The sequence below is a fragment of the Schistocerca nitens genome, chromosome 6, assembly GCF_023898315.1.
Source record: "Schistocerca nitens isolate TAMUIC-IGC-003100 chromosome 6, iqSchNite1.1, whole genome shotgun sequence".
NCBI classification, from domain to species: Eukaryota; Metazoa; Arthropoda; class Insecta; order Orthoptera; family Acrididae; genus Schistocerca; species Schistocerca nitens.
In genome coordinates this window covers 556,920,529-556,939,840 of record NC_064619.1, presented here as the reverse complement: position 1 = coordinate 556,939,840, position 19,312 = coordinate 556,920,529, and the positions used below count along the sequence as shown (strand labels likewise).

The 19,312-nt window shown below is 41.4% G+C and overlaps 1 non-coding gene across 1 annotated transcript; it reads right to left on the bottom strand.

Moving 5' to 3' along the window:
- Positions 1-18,753: 18,753 nt before the first annotated feature.
- Trnat-agu (transfer RNA threonine (anticodon AGU)) lies at positions 18,754-18,826 on the bottom strand. The gene has a single exon. It is a non-coding gene; the product is annotated as a tRNA-Thr (tRNA).
- Positions 18,827-19,312: the final 486 nt, after the last annotated feature.

Sequence of the window (19,312 nt, the reverse complement as noted above, 5' to 3'; positions counted from 1 at the left end):
ATCTTAAGTTCAAAAGAACATGATCATTGGGATTCGGGCCAATGGGGGATCATTTCCAAAACGGCTAAGTTTGTAAACTTTTCGCGTGTCGCTGTGGTTAAAGTACACTCCTGGAAATGGGAAAAAAGAACACATTGACACCGGTGTGTCAGACCCACCATACTTGCTCCGGACACTGCGAGAGGGCTGTACAAGCAATGATCACACGCACGGCACAGCGGACACACCAGGAACCGCGGTGTTGGCCGTCGAATGGCGCTAGCTGCGCAGCATTTGTGCACCGCCGCCGTCAGTGTCAGCCAGTTTGCCGTGGCATACGGAGCTCCATCGCAGTCTTTAACACTGGTAGCATGCCGCGACAGCGTGGACGTGAACCGTATGTGCAGTTGACGGACTTTGAGCGAGGGCGTATAGTGGGCATGCGGGAGGCCGGGTGGACGTACCGCCGAATTGCTCAACACGTGGGGCGTGAGGTCTCCACAGTACATCGATGTTGTCGCCAGTGGTCGGCGGAAGGTGCACGTGCCCGTCGACCTGGGACCGGACCGCAGCGACGCACGGATGCACGCCAAGACCGTAGGATCCTACGCAGTGCCGTAGGGGACCGCACCGCCACTTCCCAGGGACACTGTTGCTCCTGGGGTATCGGCGAGGACCATTCGCAACCGTCTCCATGAAGCTGGGCTACGGTCCCGCACACCGTTAGGCCGTCTTCCGCTCACGCCCCAACATCGTGCAGCCCGCCTCCAGTGGTGTCGCGACAGGCGTGAATGGAGGGACGAATGGAGACGTGTCGTCTTCAGCGATGAGAGTCGCTTCTGCCTTGGTGCCAATGCTGGTCGTATGCGTGTTTGGCGCCGTGCAGGTGAGCGCCACAATCAGGACTGCATACGACCGAGGCACACAGGGCCAACACCCGGCATCATGGTGTGGGGAGCGATCTCCTACACTGGCCGTACACCACTGGTGATCGTCGAGGGGACACTGAATAGTGCACGGTACATCCAAACCGTCATCGAACCCATCGTTCTACCATTCCTAGGCCGGCAAGGGAACTTGCTGTTCCAACAGGACAATGCACGTCCGCATGTATCCCGTGCCACCCAACGTGTAAGTCTAAGTCAACTACCCTGGCCAGCAAGATCTCCGGATCTGTCCCCCATTGCGCATGTTTGGGACTGGATGAAGCGTCGTCTCACGCGGTCTGCACGTCCAGCACGAACGCTGGTCCAACTGAGGCGCCAGGTGGAAATGGCATGGCAAGCCGTTCCACAGGACTACATCCAGCATCTCTACGATCGTCTCCATGGGAGAATAGCAGCCTGCATTGCTGCGAAAGGTGGATATACACTGTACTAGTGCCGACATTGTGCATGCTCTGTTGCCTGTGTCTATGTGCCTGTGGTTCTGTCAGTGTGATCATGTGATGTATCTGACCTCAGGAATGTGTCAATAAAGTTTCCCCTTCCTGGGACAATGAATTCACGGTGTTCTTATTTCAATTTCCAGGAGTGTATATCGTGCATCCAACACCGGCGCTGAAAGAACTGCGGTGTGCCAGGGCCCATCGATGAAAGAGGTGAAGCGACGGCTGAGGAGATGTGTAACGGCGAATAGACGTGCAGTTTTTGAGCAGAACCAAGGGGCTATCAACAGTATCTCGTCAATGGCCGTTCAGCGAACGTTGCTGCGAGTGGCCCTCAGCAGCAGACGCCTCGTTTATGCACCCGTGCCGTTCACCGGCGTTGAAGGCTAGAATTTGCACGCCAACACCGCAAGTGGATGTCCACTGAGTGCCAGCAGGTGACCTTTTCAGGTTAATCGCGTTTTATGCTCCACCTGGCAGATGGCCTTTGACGTGTACGGCGCGTTTTCTTTAACACCCTGTAACCAGGAGGGAACGTCGTGGTCTGAGGAATGTTTTCGTGGCATTCCCTGGGGGATCTCGTCATTCTGGAAGGCACAATGGGTGGGTCAACACAAGTATGCATCTATCCTTGGGGACCATGTTCACCGCTACATTCAGTTTCTTTTTCCTCGGCTCGATGGTATCTACCAGCAGGACAATGTAAAGTGTCGCACAGCTTGCAGTGTACGTGCGTGGTTCGGAGAACACCGGGATGAGTTTACCTTACTCCCTGGTCCACCAAATTTCCCGAATTAACACCCAGTCTAGAATTTGTGGGGCTACCTATACTGGGCTGTTCGCGCATGGATCCTCAAAAGAGAAATCTAGCGCAGCTGGCCACAGCACTGGAGCCGGTTCGGTTCCGTATTCCTGTCAGTGCGTCCCAGAACCACACTGACTCTTCCTGCACGTTCTCGCTGCAAAAGGTGGTCATTCTGATTCTGGCAGGTGGATTTCAAAATCAAAATTAAGCAGACTGTTTTTAGACAAATGTTGATGGTGTTGGGACAGCAACCAGCCATAAATTTACTTTCAGTTCCTTCACTCAAAGGGTACCGTTACCGGTTTCGAATCGTTGTGATTCATCTTCAGACGTTTTACACGCTTTCCTTATAGCATGTGGTGTGTTTTTTACAGATTAATTGTCCTAAAATATAAATAATACATAATTATAAGCACGCACCGAGCGAGGTAGCGCAGTGGTTAGCACACTGGACTCGCATTCGGGAGGACGACGGTTCAATCCCGTTCCAGCCATCCTGATTTAGGTTTTCCGTGATTTCCCTAAATCGTTTCAGGCAAACGCCGGGATGGTTCCTTTGAAAGGGCACGGCCGATTTCCTTCCCACTCCTTCCCTAACCCGAGCTTGCACTCCGTCTCTAATGACCTCGTTGTCGACGGGACGTTAAACACTAACCACCACCACCACTATAAGCACGCCGCACACAGATGGTTGCGTTACAGATTTTCGTTGCATGTGACTTACGTGAAATGTCGGTTTGGAGTGTTTGTTTTCATAACATTCGTCCAACAGATGTGAATACATTCCCACTCCATTCTTATTGTTGCACACGTAAATTTTTCTCACTGAACACTTTAGATTTGTCACTGAGATGATTTCTACCACGCACCACATGTTTAGATACATACAAAGAGCTTACAAACATATGAGTATCAAAGATGCTAAGATATATTGTAACATTTGAAGATGTCCTGTGTTTGGAAAGGATCATATTTCCACAATACATTTCAGTTGCGTAAGTGAAAATATAATCCTTTCCAAACATAGGACATTTTCAAATGTTACAATATATCATAGCATCTTTGATACTCGTATACTGAAATACATTTCAGTTGCGTAAGTGAAAATATGATCCTTTCCAAACATAGGACATTTTCAAATGTTACAATATATTATAGCATCTTTGATACTCGTATGTTTCTAAGCTCTTTGTATGCATCTAAACCTGTGGTGCGTGGTAGAAATCTTCTCAGTGACAAATCTAAAGTGTTCAGTGAGAAAAATTTACGAGTGCAACAACAAGAATGGAGTGGGAATGTATTCACATCTGTTGGACGAATGTTATGAAAAGGAACACTCCAAACCGACATTTCACGTAAAGTCACACAACGAAAATCTGTAACGCAACCATCTGTGTGTGGCGTGCTTATAATTATGTATTACTCATATTTTAGGACAATTAATCTGTAAAAAAACACACCACATGTTATAAGGAAAGCGTGTAAACCGTCTTAAGATGAAACACAACGATTTGAAATCGGTAACGGTACCCTTTGAATAAAGAAACTAAAAGTAAGTTTGGGGCTGGTTGCTGTCCCAACACCATCAACATTTATCTTCAAATAACAGCCACGGTCTCCAACCATGTCATCATATGACAAAATTGCAATAAGACTGTTTTTATGTGTGTATATTTTTTATGTGTGTATCTACCTTGAAGTACTGAATTTTAACAATACACTGGAAAACAGGATTTTGATTTTTTTCTGGGGCAAAGTATCTCGTAAGCCATCGTTGTCCTAATATTAATTAAAATATCCTCTTCTGAATGAAACAAATTACCTGTATCTGGGTATTTCGACCTTGTACATAGACCATAATACATCAGCTCTTTCAGAGTGCTTTTCAAATAAGGTGTCAAAAAGTACGCTGATCTGTGCTCTCATCTCAGGCTTTCCGGGAATATGACTAAAGCACACCATCTTCAGGCCACAAGTGGCACATCGGTACCATCCGACCGCCGTGTCATCCTCAGAAGAGGATGCAGATAGGAGGGCACGTGGTCAGCACGCAACTCTCCCAGTCGTTATGATGGTTTTCTGTCACCGGAGCCGCTACTATTAGGTCGATTAGCTCCTCAATTGGCTAAAAAAATGGTTCAAATGGCTCTGAGCACTATGGGACTTAACATCTGAGGTCATCCGTCCCCTAGAACTTAGAACTGCTTAAACCTAACTAACCTAAGGACATCACACACATCCATGCCCGAGGCAGGATTCGAACCAGCGACCGTAGCGGTCGCGCGGTTCCAGGCTGAAGCGCCTAGAGCCGCACGGCCACACCGGCCAGCCCTCAATTGGCATCACGAGGCTGAGTATACCCCGAAAAATGGCAACAGCGCATGGAGCCCCAGATGGTCACCATCCAAATGCAGGCGACGCCCGACAGCGTTTAACTACGGTGATGGGATGGGAACCAGTGTATACTGCGGCAAGGCCGTTGGCACAATATGACTAAATAACCAATCTAAAAGTTATGGACTCTTACAACTAATCCCTAATTTATTGAAGATAATGTATCTCGTACCGGTCTGGTGATCCTACACAGAAAGCTTTGTCGTACTTGATCTGAAGGTGCTCTCATCTCAGGCTTACCGGGAATATTGTAACCTCCCCGCAATAAAGTTAGTCTATATTAACGGAATAATAAAATGAGCCAAGCGTAACCTCCTTGCAAAATTAAAGAATAAAAATTGCGCAAATGTAAACTCCCCACAAAATTGATAAATGCAAATTGACCAAAAACCCACACAATAATATTAATTACATAATGAACCATGAACTGAATGTAACATCCCAACGCAAATAATTAAACCTGATAAATCTTATAAGGGCAGCAATGCTGACCTTCGGTCCTGTGAAATAATTAAACCAAAAATTCTTACCTCAGTAAAAACTGCATCTATATCTGCTCTTATTTTTCGGCACAGCTCCGTGGAATGCTGGCCCATATTTAATTCTGATTCTTGGAGGGAATGCATGGGAAATATTATTTAACTTGAAATGAATCCTTTTCTTTAAAAAAGTTACTTTATAGAGAAATTATTATTGGGGAATTTTTTGAACAAATTAATTACAATTAACATACGTTATTAGCTGAGCACAATGGTGCTTCATTACCTTCTACAATAATACACATCGTCCACCACAATCCTGACCAGATTTGGAAGAACAGCACTCCGTAGACGCATGCCGACTCCCGCAGACTAGCACCGACTACTACACCAGACTGCTACTACTCTCCAACTGTCTACTCCCTCTGCCGACTCGCCACACACAACTAAACTCTCGCGCGGTCAAGCGCAGACTAGCCACGATAAATAACTCTCTGGTCAGAGATTCTGTCATGCCTCGCCATCGCTGGTAATGAATACATATGAAACGTACACGTTTCATAACCCTCCACTGGGGGGCAAAAATTTGGCGGCGATGGTGAGTCATTTGGACTTGCTATGAGCAACAAATTTTTTTTCACTAATTAACTTTACAATTACAGAATATATAGAGATATATATATGTGTAGAACATGAAGTAAATATAGCGCACATGCACTGAGTACAGAACATATCAGGCAAAGACAAAATATATACAATGAGTACAAAACATATTCACAAACGGCAAAAGTGCACATGCGCAGTAGTACAGAACATATCAGCAAATCACAAAAAATGTATATGCAATGAGTAGAAAACATGTTAACAAAATGACAAAAGTGCACATGCGCTGTAGTTCAGAACATATCAGCAAATCACAAAATGTATAGGCCATGAATACAAATCATGATAACAAAATGATTTTTAATATGTTACAAGAATTAGGATAGGAAAGGGAAGGATTGCGTCATGGTTGTAGCACTTTAGGTTGCACGCAGCTGCACTGAAAGTCCATATCTTTCTAAAGAAGCACAACACCAAGTGAGGCAATCTAAAGTTCTTTTCCCAGAATTATTAATCAGTGTAGCCAAGACACTGAAATGCCGTAGTAATATTCCATGTTATCCTTTTGGTAGTACATTAGGTACACCAAACAATGGGACCATAATAGCATCTTATCGCTCATTGTGGTGGACAGCATGTCGTGTCAACACCACGTTCTTGTCTGTTACAGCAACGTAGAATTAGTGCAAAAACCAAATATAGTGCTCCATGATCATGAGGATATACAGGACAACAGATATTGCAGTAATTCCAGGTAACTAGGTTAGAAGGTGAAGGACATTAAGTCACATACTAGTCTTCATTGAGAATTACACTAGTAATGGGTGGCACTCATTGCCCAGTCATTGAAAATTTCTGTATCATGTACGTAGTATTACAGAATAATGTTCATGAGTAACTTTACAGAGAACATTGGCACTCATTGCCTAATTACCATAAGAAGTCATTTACAGAGAACATTGGCACTCATTGCTTAATTACAAACCATCAGAAGTCATAATTGAAAATGAGTTAATAAATGGCATAATTAATCGAATTATAGTAAACATTGTCCTCATAGTTCATCTTATTACATTAATCAGTGGCATTCATTTGCCAGATACAAAGCATTTTTTTGTGCTAGCAATGTATTGCGTTGGGTTCGATAATTAATAACAATATTTGCTTTTGAGTTATTGCTGCAAATGAAGATGTGTAACGTCATTCGTCATGAGTCAGCTGTATCAAGATTATGAAACAAGTAGAGTATATGTAATCACATTCATAAATGACATGGGTTTAATGAACAACTGCTTATAGTACATTAATTTCATGAATAATTTCTCCTGCAAAATATACAAAAATGGATTATTAGACTGATAGAAGAAACGCATTTTATGCTGAAAAGTAGTGAACTTCGAATTAACAGGTAGTGAAATGTGTATAAAATGTGTTTCCTAGCTGTCCTTTCCAAAACCTTCAGTCATCATACTATGCAATACAACACATACTGTCAAAACGAACTGCAACAAATACTTAAATAACTACAGAGCATAAATACATAAACTTCAACATCATCCTCACCTGTAAAGAAAAAACTTCATTATCCATCACTTCATTATCATAACTCCATTATTATCATCACCTGTAAAGAAAAACTTCATTATTCATAGCTGCATATTCTTCATCATTATTCATCACCATTCATTATCATCTGCAAAAAAAAAATCACTTCATTATTCATTACACAACTATTCCTTATTTCTAGCATATTTCCTCACTAAAACTAAGATGTGAAGTTCTGTCTGACAGCCTGCATCAATCGCTTCGTATTCTGAAAGAAAAATTAGTTAAGACTGCTATTCTACGATGTGTATAGTATATTCTTGTTAATGCCTGTTAATTCTGATCCATTTACTCTTCCTCATAAGGTTTTTGCATCTTCGTTCGTTTATTCCGTAGGTGAAATTTCCATTTCTGTTTAATTTATTTCCTTTACACGTTATTTTTTTCTGAAAATGATGAACAAAGATTAATGTCTTGCATTTAATTCATATACCAATTAGATAAAAACTGGTTTATAGTTATATAATTAAGCATACAGCATAGCATGACAGAAAACGTATTATGTCAAAAAATATAGACAGTGTTCAGATGCAAAAATGTACACAGAATATCATAATGCAGCAGCAAAAAATGTAAAAATAGTCACGATGTTGAGATATCGTAGGGCAAAAATGTCAAAGTCAACTGGTGTTTGCTATATCTTAACTATTTCATAATGCATACCAACAAACAGGAAAACAATCATATATACATAAAAAATGGAAAATGTGCACGGTCTGATGTGTAACAACAAGAAAAGCGACCTGCTAACCTTACCTTGCCGGGCACTTGCCAAAAAAAAAAAAAAATACGACAATCGTCAGTAAGTAGTCACATAAATATAATTACAAAAGTGGTCATAAAAATGTGTAAGTTCATCTGGAAAATATGCACGGTCTGATGAGTAACGACAAGAAAAGCGACCTGCTAACCTTACCTTGACGGGCACTTGCCAAGAAAAATACGACAATCATCAGTAAGTATTCACATGAATATAATTGTATAAGTGGTCATAAAAATTAGGAAATGGCACTACAGCATGTTAAATCATAAAGTATCTTCATTCAATAAAAGATTTAATATTCGATATGTGGTGGTTTCCTTTCGATTTTCTGGTTCTCAAAGTTTCGACGTGTACAACATTGGGGTGAGGAATGCTGCGAATCCGATATGGACCTGCGTATAGAAGTTCAAATTTACTGCATCTACCTTTTATTTTGTTGGATAAATAGTGTGTACGTACTAATATTTCTGTCCAATGTGAAAGTCACGGCGTGTACAAACCTGTTTTTGCTGTCTTCTCCGGCGCTCTGCGGCACGTTTGATGTTGTTCAGCGCAGTGTCAATTATTTCATGTTGTCGTAGTCGACGAGATGTAGGAAATGTTACTAATTCTTTAATTTTGTTAGGTGGTTCAACATTTTTCAGTATAACAGACAGAGATAGCATAGTAGACTCATTCGGTATGGAATTAATTACATCTTGGAATGAGAGTATGTGTGTGTCCCAATCAATATGTTTTTTATGGCAGTAAATTCTACACAGTTTACCAATTTCTTTCATTATTCGTTCACAAGGGTTCGAAGAAGCACGGTACCTGGATATATATATATATCGGAGAAATGTTTCTAGCTCGTAACATACGTGTCCATATAGCAGATCGAAACTGTGATCCATTGTCGGAAATTACTTTCAACACATGCCCTACATGAAATAGAAAATGTTTTACAAATGCTTTCGAAACAGTTTTAGCAGTAGCTTTGCGTAACGGAGTGAAGGTAACAAATTTTGAAGTAAGTTCAACAGCGACAAAGATGTAGCAAAAACCTCTAATAGTTCTGGGAATAGGATCAAAAATGTCTACAGCGGCCATATGTCTCAATTTAACAGGTACAATGGGATATAATGGAGGAATATGTGAAGTCGTATCTGATTTAGTTTTCTGGCAGATTTTACATGACGCTAAAACTCGTCGTATACGTTTCTCCATGTTGGCAAAATAACAGTTCTGTCTCAGTATAAGAAAACATTTTCTAGCTCCGTAATGTGCGTAACTTAAATGAGTATACCAGATTAATTTGTTAACAAGATCGTCAGGAATGCATAATAACCAATTGTTGCTGTCAGGATGAGAGCGGCGAAACAGAATGTCATTGCGTACAGTGTAATGGTTTCTAATGGTAACATTTTTCCTATCTTGCCAAAGGTGTTTAATCTCTTTCCATACGTTGTCTTTATTCTGCTCTTGTGCTATGTCTTGTAATGGCGACGAAATAAAATTTTCAAATGCAACTTGTTGAATGTACATGAAAATTGCTTTGCAGAAGTTGGTTGCGATGTCTTGCTGATTGTTGCTGAGAGAACGAGATAGTGCGTCTGCTACAACATTTTGTGTGCCGGGAATGTGAACAATTGTAAAATTAAATTCCTGTAGATAAAGTTTCCATCTGCTTAATCTGTCGTGTGTAAATTTAGCCGAAAGTAAAAATTGTATTGCTCTGTGGTCTGTGTAAACGGTAGTATGTCTTCCATAAAGAAAATGCCGAAATCTCGTAAATCCCCAAACAACACAGTTCTGTAACAGAATAATTTCGTTCAGCAGGTGACAGAGTGCGACTTGCAAATGCTATGTTTTTAATTACTGTACAGCCATCTTCTTCAATTTCCCGAAAAATGTGTACGCCTAAAGCGGTGTTAGAACTGTCGGCCGCAATGGAAAAATTTCTGGTGAGATCTGGGTGCGATAAAAGTGGTGCATTCAACAAAGCATGTTTCAGGTTCATAAATTCAGAATGTGCTTGCTTATCCCAGGACCAAATAGTGTTTTTACCTGTCAATTGACATAATCTGGGGGTGTCTAAAGCAGAGTAATGAATAAATTTACGAAAAAAGTTAATTAGACCCAAAAAGCTGCGTAGTTGTTTCTTCGTCGTAGGAACAGTAATGTCACGTAAAGCTTTAAGTTTTTCCGGATCAGTCGCAATGCCTTCTGCTGAAATTACGTGTCCAAGAAATTTTATAGAAGTTTTACCAACATGCGATTTACTGAGATTAACTGTGAGTCCTTGTGCACGAAAAGTTCGTAACAGTTGTTCAAGAATCAAATTGTGTTCAGACCAGTTAGCTTCTGCAATAAGAATGTCGTCTACGTACGTTGTGATTCTGTCTTTAAGTTCTGTCGGAAGTATTGTGTTCAAACCGCGAATAAAAGCTGCTGAAGAAATAGTTAAACCGAACGGTAATTTACAAAATTGATAACAGTCACCAAAACAGAGAAATGCTGTGTACTTTCTGCAGTTCGGATGGAGCTGAATTTGCCAAAATCCCGATTTCAGATCTAAAGTAGAATAAATAGCAGTACCGTGAAATTTCTGTAGTAGTTCTTCTAGCGTCTGAGGGCGATCTGTTTCATTAATAATAATGTCATTGATGTGACGTGAATCAAGCACGAGGCGAAGTGAACCATCTTTTTTCTTAACAATATGGAGCGGGTTTATGTACGGACTAACTGCCGGTTCAATAGTTCCTTGCTCGAGCATATCTTGCAATTCTTTCTTAACTTGCTCTCTATGAATATACGGAATAGGATAATGTTTGGCTTTAAATGTGTCGTGCTGTTTAACTTGTAATTCATACACAAAACCGGACATAGTACCAGGAATGTTGTCGAAAACTGGAGCTTGCTGTAAAAGAATTTTTTGTAGTTGCGTGCGTTCGTCGTCTGTATTTGCACTGCTCTGTTTAACTTTATCAGAAATCATCTGCATAATGTCATAGCCAGCTTCGTCTGGAGTATTATAGTTATGTACGTACGTATCCGCAACAATGTGGAATTACAGTCTATGTTACGTGATACGGAAATGACCTCAGTACAATTAATTGTTTGTTCTTCCGCAGATAAAGAGTGCTGAAATTCTAAAGCCAGTTGTACATTTTCATCCTTTAACATTAAATAGGAATTTTGAAAGTCAATAATTGCGTCGTGTTGCACCAGAAAATTCGTACCTAGAATAACGTCTGTTGTCAATAAGGGAACAATCCAAAAATTTGAGTGAAATGTATGACCTGCAATACAAAATGATAAATATGTCTGTAATTTAACATCTACTCCTTTACTAGATACTGCTCCTTTCACTTTCTTTTTGCCTAATGGTAATGTAGGATAGGTATTCTCTTTGTTACACTCGTTGAAAGTTTCTTCATTTATTACTGACATAGGTGATCCAGAATCGATTAATGCTGAAAATTCCGATGAACCAATTTTAATTTCGATGACAGGGTGTGAAACGGTTTTCTGAACAATTGGCCTTTCCTGCAAAAGAGTGTCTCTGATGTCGTCAAAAGTAATAACATTTTCGTGAACAACATTCTGCGTGTCTAAAGTAGTGCTTGTGTTACTGGAAGATGCGACTTGTACAGTATCTAGTCAAATTCTATCTGACGTGTTATTATTTTCGGGAGGATGCTGTGGCATTTCCACTATTTGAACTGTTCTGCTATTTCTTCCAGACGTATTACGCTCTGGATGATACCTACTGTCTGGTTCATTCATGAGAATATGTTGTTGCTGATCATTTTGTTGCTCGTAAGACCGACTGTTATTAAACGTACGCTGAAAATTGTGCACATTATTTTTACGTCGGTCGTGATAGTCATTTCTATATGGTGCATTGCGATAGGAATTGAAATATTGTGTTTTCTGTACGTAGTTATTTCCTTGCAGGCGTGCGTTACTATTTGTTGTAGCTGGGACTTTACGTGCACGCGGCGAAACATTAAAGCTTGGTTGACCTTGTGCATTACATTGTTGGTTAGGTATGCTAACCGGCTGACTTTCATGCTGTTGCGGTGAAAAACGTCTAGTTACCAAAATCTGGTTCCTTTTGCTGATAATTTTGACGATATTGATAATTAAAATTTTGTCTGTTATTAAAGATCTGGTGGTTGTCGTTCCTAAAGCGTCTGTTACCTTTGCTATTGAAATTACGTGGCTGATCGCAATTGCTGTACGTTTGTTGACCTTGGTTATTATAAGAAAAATTTTTGTTTATAAAGGAATAGTCCGATTGCTGTACTTCCAAAAGCTGTAACAGATCTCTGAATGCCGAAATGTTTTCCTTCTACTGACCCGTTAAAAGAGACACACGTAATGATCGTGGTAATTTAGAGATACATAGTTGAATAAGTGCAGATTCACTATAAGGTGCACTTAGGTACTGGTTTTGTTGGACCATGTGCTCAAAAAATTGCGTGACAGTGGAAAAATTTGAGTTCTCATAATTTGGTAAACTAATTAATTGATCCTTAATTCCGCGCTGTGTCGTCTTCGACCAATACGCTGACAAAAAAGCATTCTGAAACTCTTCTACCGAATAGCATTGCCTCGCGATCGGTCTCATACGAGTTGCCGGTTCGCCTTCCAAAAAACTGCAAATAAATTCAAGTTTATGTGTTACGCGCCAAGTCGGTGGAAAAGCAAAGCTAAATTGTTGTATCCAATCCAGTGGGTGAATCTGTGTTCTGTCATTTTTAAATACTTTAAATTTTCTCACTGATAGAAAATGTTTGTAATCAAAATTATCATCTCTGTATGTCGGAACCGGTTCAGGATTGAATGAAAATCTATTTGACTGGGACTGTTCGGAATCTAACTCACGTACTCTTTGTAGATTACCTAAATTATACTGGCTGTGTGAGTGTGAGAAATGTTCGGAATTCGCCGTATGCTGTGACGTGTTATCAACTGAAATATTTTTTATCTCTGTTACTTCTTCCTGTAAACTTGACAATTTTCTACGTAATGTATTATTAGACGAATCTATCTCACTGATCGTCTGCTGTAAATTTTGGAATTCAGGTGTTTGGTTAAACAAAATCGGTGCAGTATCGTCTGATTTGCTGTCATTATTATTTTCAATAACGTCAATACGACTGGCCAATTCATCATATTTTTCAGTCAGTATTTTTACCTGATCATCGGTTTTAGTGTCGCAAGCATTATTTTGTTTTTGTATTTTTCGTGTGGTTTCGCTCAATTTTTTAACGTCTGCTTTGATGACATCAGAATCCTGTGTTAGTTCTAATTGTTCGAGTCTGTCTGTCACTGTCTGAAAGTCTGTTGTGTGTGTGTCTGTTTTCGATTTAAGATCGGAAATTTCATCACGTAATTCTGTGTTCAACTGCTTGATGGTATTAATTTCGTCGGACACTGTAGCAATATTGTTGTCTACGTATGTTTTTGCTTTCGCGAACAATTTACGTTTGTCTTCTTGTCTCTGTGCTGTGATTGTTTCCATGACTTGTCGTTTTACTTTATTCTGATCCTGTATAAATTTACGGAAACGCGTATCACTGTTTTGTAGGTGATGATTAAAACGTTCGTCAATTTGACTGTTCTGGCGGTCGAATTTCGCGTCTATTTTTGTATCCAGTGTGCGCGAAAGTTCTGCTGTAATCAATTTAAACTCGTCGCGTAACTGTGTTGCTTTTTCAGAGCATTGTTTACCGACTGCACTAATTTCGCCTCTAAGTGATTCTGTTGTAGCTGTTTGCATATCCCTTAATTCTTGAGCAACAGATCTAATTTCTTCACTACTTTTCCTAGCGCAAGCCTCAATTTCCACACGTAATTATTCTTTAGTATCATGACATTGCGCGGCAACGGCTGTAATCTGTTCACTAAGCTGTCTGGAATTGTTGTCTAATTTTTCATTAAGCTGTTTGTTATGTTCACTAAGTTGTTTGAAATTTTCGTCTTGTCTTTCATTCTGTTGTTTGGAATTTTCATTAAGTTGTTGTTTGAAAATTTCACTAAGTTGTTGTTTGAGATCTTCACTAAGTTGTTTGGACTTGATGTCCTGTCTTTCATTCTGTTGTTTGAAAATTTCATTAAGTTGTTTTAGCAATATTGCCATAATTTGATCCAAACCAAAATTAGCATTTCTATTCTCTGTGTTGTTTAGTGGTGTACCTGCAATTGTCACGTTTTGTGTGACCATTTGGTCATTCTGTGATTCTTGAAAATGTTTGCTAATCGGATGTACCCTGTTGGTCACTAAATCGGAATTAAATAAAACCGACACATTCTGATTACACTATTCGTTTTCATTAGACAAATTTGTCTGTTCATTACGTAAATTTTGCAAACCGGTTGTGTTAAGCTGGGCAGCGCTCATTACAACAGAATGCCCCGCGTCATTAATTGTCGTTAAATTAACAGACGACACAATTGAATTTGTCTGTTCATCACTAGGATCAAAATCAACATTAGAGGTCGGTACGCACTGATTGTCAGTAAACGGAGGATTGTCATCATTATACTGCATGTCGCAAGTACTATCGGTCGAGTTATTTAGGTCGGTTATTTCACTCATTATACCTCGCGATGTACTATTAACAGTTTTTCGCGGCATTTTCTCAAAACAAATTAATCACAAATGAAATAAGCACAATGCAAAAAGCAACAAACACAAATACAACAAAGAGCAACGAATTGCCAATGATCTGTGAAAAAAATGACAATATTAGTAAATGCGTTGCGCCAAGTGCTAATTACATTTAAGTAAATAAGAGCGGATATCTGACTACTTATCAGAAGATTCACAAAGAAATACGATCCTGGTCCGGATGTCGCCAAGTGTAACCTCCCCGCAATAAAGTTAGTCTATATTAACGGAATAATAAAATGAGCCAAGCGTAACCTCCTTGCAAAATTAAAGAATAAAAATTGCGCAAATGTAAACTCCCCACAAAATTGATAAATGCAAATTGACCAAAAACCCACACAATAATATTAATTACATAATGAACCATGAACTGAATGTAACATCCCAACGCAAATAATTAAACCTGATAAATCTTATAAGGGCAGCAATGCTGACCTTCGGCCCTGTGAAATAATTAAACCAAAAATTCTTACCTCAGTAAAAACTGCATCTATATCTGCTCTTATTTTTCGGCACAGCTCCGTGCAATGCTGGCCCATATTTAATTCTGATTCTTGGAGGGAATGCATGGGAAATATTATTTAACTTGAAATGAATCCTTTTCTTTAAAAAAGTTACTTTATAGAGAAATTATTATTGGGGAATTTTTTGAACAAATTAATTACAATTAACATACGTTATTAGCTGAGCACAATGGTGCTTCATTACCTTCTACAATAATACACATCGTCCACCACAATCCTGACCAGATTCGGAAGAACAGCACGCCGTCGACGCATGCCGACTCCCGCAGACTAGCACCGACTACTACACCAGACTGCTACTACTCTCCAACTGTCTACTCCCTCTGCCGACTCGCCACACACAACTAAACTCTCGCGCGGTCAAGCGCAGACTAGCCACGATAAATAACTCTCTGGTCAGAGATTCTGTCATGCCTCGCCATCGCTGGTAATGAATACATATGAAACGTACGCGTTTCAATATGACTAAAGCACTTCGTCTTCAGGCCACAAGTGGCACATTGGGACCATGCGACTGTTTTACCCAAAGCTAGTTATCATGATTGTAAATAAATTTTGTGATCTTGACTAATAAAGAATTATTTATAAGAGTCCACAACTTTTAAGATTTATAGATCGCTTATATGCTACGTTACTATGTCACGAATCAGTCCAGGTCGAAAATGGTCCTTATTTTTCTGGTAATCGGTTTCAGTCACAGAAAGCCTATCATCAGGCCAGTATGCATAATAATACAGCTAGTCACCTTAAATAGCTTTAAGTAAGCAACGTAACTACAAATTAAAAATGCAGTATTTGCATATCCATTGCTGATGCGTGTAGCCGATGCGGGTAACCGTTATACGTGCTAAGAGGCTCTTCCTGTGAGTTGCTAACTCGCTCAGGGATTGTAAGTAGCCTGTTTGAACGTTGCTAGCGCTGTAGACTGTGATAATATCGCTGACAGCGCTCTGCGCCCTCGGCAAGACATTCTGTGGTTGGTCGGACTAGCAGTTAGCGAGTGGATAGTGAAGTGTATGGACATGATATTCTTAGAGGAGACTCTGTGTTGGTAGGACACGCAATGTAAAGTGAGATGAAATGATGTGTTTATAAGAAATGTATGGGGATTGATGTTGTTGATAATGTTTGGGCAGTGGAATTATTGACAGCTATATAATTTTTGTAACTGGATGTCACATGAATAAGGTAAAATTTTCTAAATGCATTGTTTACTCTTAAACAAAATCTCTCTTTTTCTAACCAGATGCCTCCTAGTAGTTAGTCTATAGTAGTTAGAATATTTTTATTTAGCTGGCTGTTGCTGCTTGCTGCAATTGCTGTAGTTTGTGTTATGAAGATTTTCTGTGAGATAAGTGATTTACGAAAAAGAATGGGGTTTCCACTATCGGGATTCGTGATTGAAATGAATTTAGCCAATTAACAGAGTTGGAGATAGATTCATATTTCTTTAATTTCATATTTTTTGGATTTGTATTATAGTTGGATTTCTTGCAATTCAGGGCCATTCCTTTGTGTTAATTATTGGAAGTCATTTTGTCAATGTATGGCAGTCAGATTGCGTTGGGCTTGTATATTGCGGGTAATAAATCAATAGGTTAAGTCTGAGTTGTCTTTGTCAGGGAAAATTCTGTAGGTCAGTGTTTAATAAAAAAATAATTAAAGACGTAGTTTCAGGATACTGCCGGCTATGAAAAGACAGAGTTCCGCTCATTGTTCCCCACACGACTGGCTGAACAACCAACGAACTTTAAGACACAAAATGGCGTGTCTGTAAATATAAAAACTTTGTATGCGGGTCCGACGTGTATAATTGTGGATATTTCTATTGGTGACTGAGGACGGTATACTGAACATCATCACATCAGTATTTACATCATTTGAAGAATAATACACTCCTGGAAATTGAAATAAGAACACCGTGAATTCATTGTCCCAGGAAGGGGAAACTTTATGACACATTCCTGGGGTCAGATACATCACATGATCACACTGACAGAACCACAGGCACATAGACACAGGCAACAGAGCATGCACAATGTCAGCACTAGTACAGTGTATATCCACCTTTCGCAGCAATGCAGGCTGCTATTCTCCCATGGAGACGATCGTAGAGATGCTGGATGTAGTCCTGTGGAACGGCTTGCCATGCCATTTCCACCTGGCGCCTCAGTTGGACCAGCGTTCGTGCTGGACGTGCAGACCGCGTGAGACGACGCTTCACCCAGTCCCAAACATGCTCAATGGGGGACAGATCCGGAGATCTTGCTGGCCAGGGTAGTTGACTTACACCTTCTAGAGCACGTTGGGTGGCACGGGATACATGCGGACGTGCATTGTCCTGTTGGAACAGCAAGTTCCCTTGCCGGTCTAGGAATGGTAGAACGATGGGTTCGATGACGGTTTGGATGTACCGTGCACTATTCAGTGTCCCCTCGACAATCACCAGTGGTGTACGGCCAGTGTAGGAGATCGCTCCCCACACCATGATGCCGGGTGTTGGCCCTGTGTGCCTCGGTCGTATGCAGTCCTGATTGTGGCGCTCACCTGCACGGCGTCAAACACGCATACGACCATCATTGGCACCAAGGCAGAAGCGACTCTCATCGCTGAAGACGACACGTCTCCATTCGTCCCTCCATTCACACCTGTCGCGACACCACTGGAGGCGGGCTGCACGATGTTGGGGCGTGAGCGGAAGACGGCCTAACGGTGTGCGGGACCGTAGCCCAGCTTCATGGAGACGGTTGCGAATGGTCCTCGCCGATACCCCAGGAGCAACAGTGTCCCTAATTTGCTGGGAAGTGGCGGTGCGGTCCCCTACGGCACTGCGTAGGATCCTACGGTCTTGGCGTGCATCCGTGCGTCGCTGCGGTCCGGTCCCAGGTCGGCGGGCACGTGCACCTTCCGCCGACCACTGGCGACAACATCGATGTACTGTGGAGACCTCACGCCCCACGTGTTGAGCAATTCGGCGGTACGTCCACCCGGCCTCCCGCATGCCCACTATACGCCCTCGCTCAAAGTCCGTCAACTGCACATAAGGTTCACGTCCACGCTGTCGCGGCATGCTACCAGTGTTAAAGACTGCGATGGAGCTCCGTATGCCACGGCAAACTGGCTGACACTGACGGCGGCGGTGTACAAATGCTGCGCAGCTAGCGCCATTCGACGGCCAACACCGCGGTTCCTGGTGTGTCCGCTGTGCCGTGCGTGTGATTATTGCTTGTACAGCCCTCTCGCAGTGTCCGGAGCAAGTATGGTGGGTCTGACACACCGGTGTCAATGTGTTCTTTTTTCCATTTCCAGGAGTGTAGTTATAGCTATTACAAATCGTATGTTCTTATGTTGGCTAGTATATCCACGTATATGTGGCAAGAGCGCGCCGTACATACTTATTTTCTGTTTGAATGCATGATGTCCTTTCTTTCGAAAGAACAGACACCACGCAGATCCCGCAGCTGTGAAACACTAAATGTAAATTGAAGGGGGGATCTCGGTTACCAGCTGTAGCGGGACATTAAGCGGAAACATCGGCAAAGAGCGAAAACGTGTACCAGACCAGGATTCGAACCCGGGATCTCCTGCTTACTAGGCAGGTGCGGTAACCACTGCGCCATCCAGGAGATAGTATTATCGCAACTGGACTTCCTATCTCCATCCGCCTGACGGCCGGTCCACACTCCCTTAGAGAAACACCTATCCGCAGTGCCTCTCCATTATGCTCCTGTTCGCTGGTTAGACATTTCCACAGGAGGTCGAACGTATTTATGCATTCGCACTGAAGAAAGTGGATCCATTGCCCAGCCAGGCTTATCAATTACTTGAATGTCCGGTATACATTTTCGCTCGTCGTTGCTGATTCTGCTTAATGTACCACTGCAGCTGATAGCAGAGATCCCCCTTCAGTTTACATGTAATACTTATTTTTCCCTGGGATCAGGCCAGGTGTTGAAGTGTGGACACATGGACACAAAACGGTTAGTCTATACTGACAGTCGTAGTCCACTTAGTGGTGCAGTTACCGCCTTGCAGAAAATATCAGGTCTTAGAGTTGGTGATGGGTTTGTGGAAAGACTGTTCAACACAGAGACAAAACAACCAACACGCTA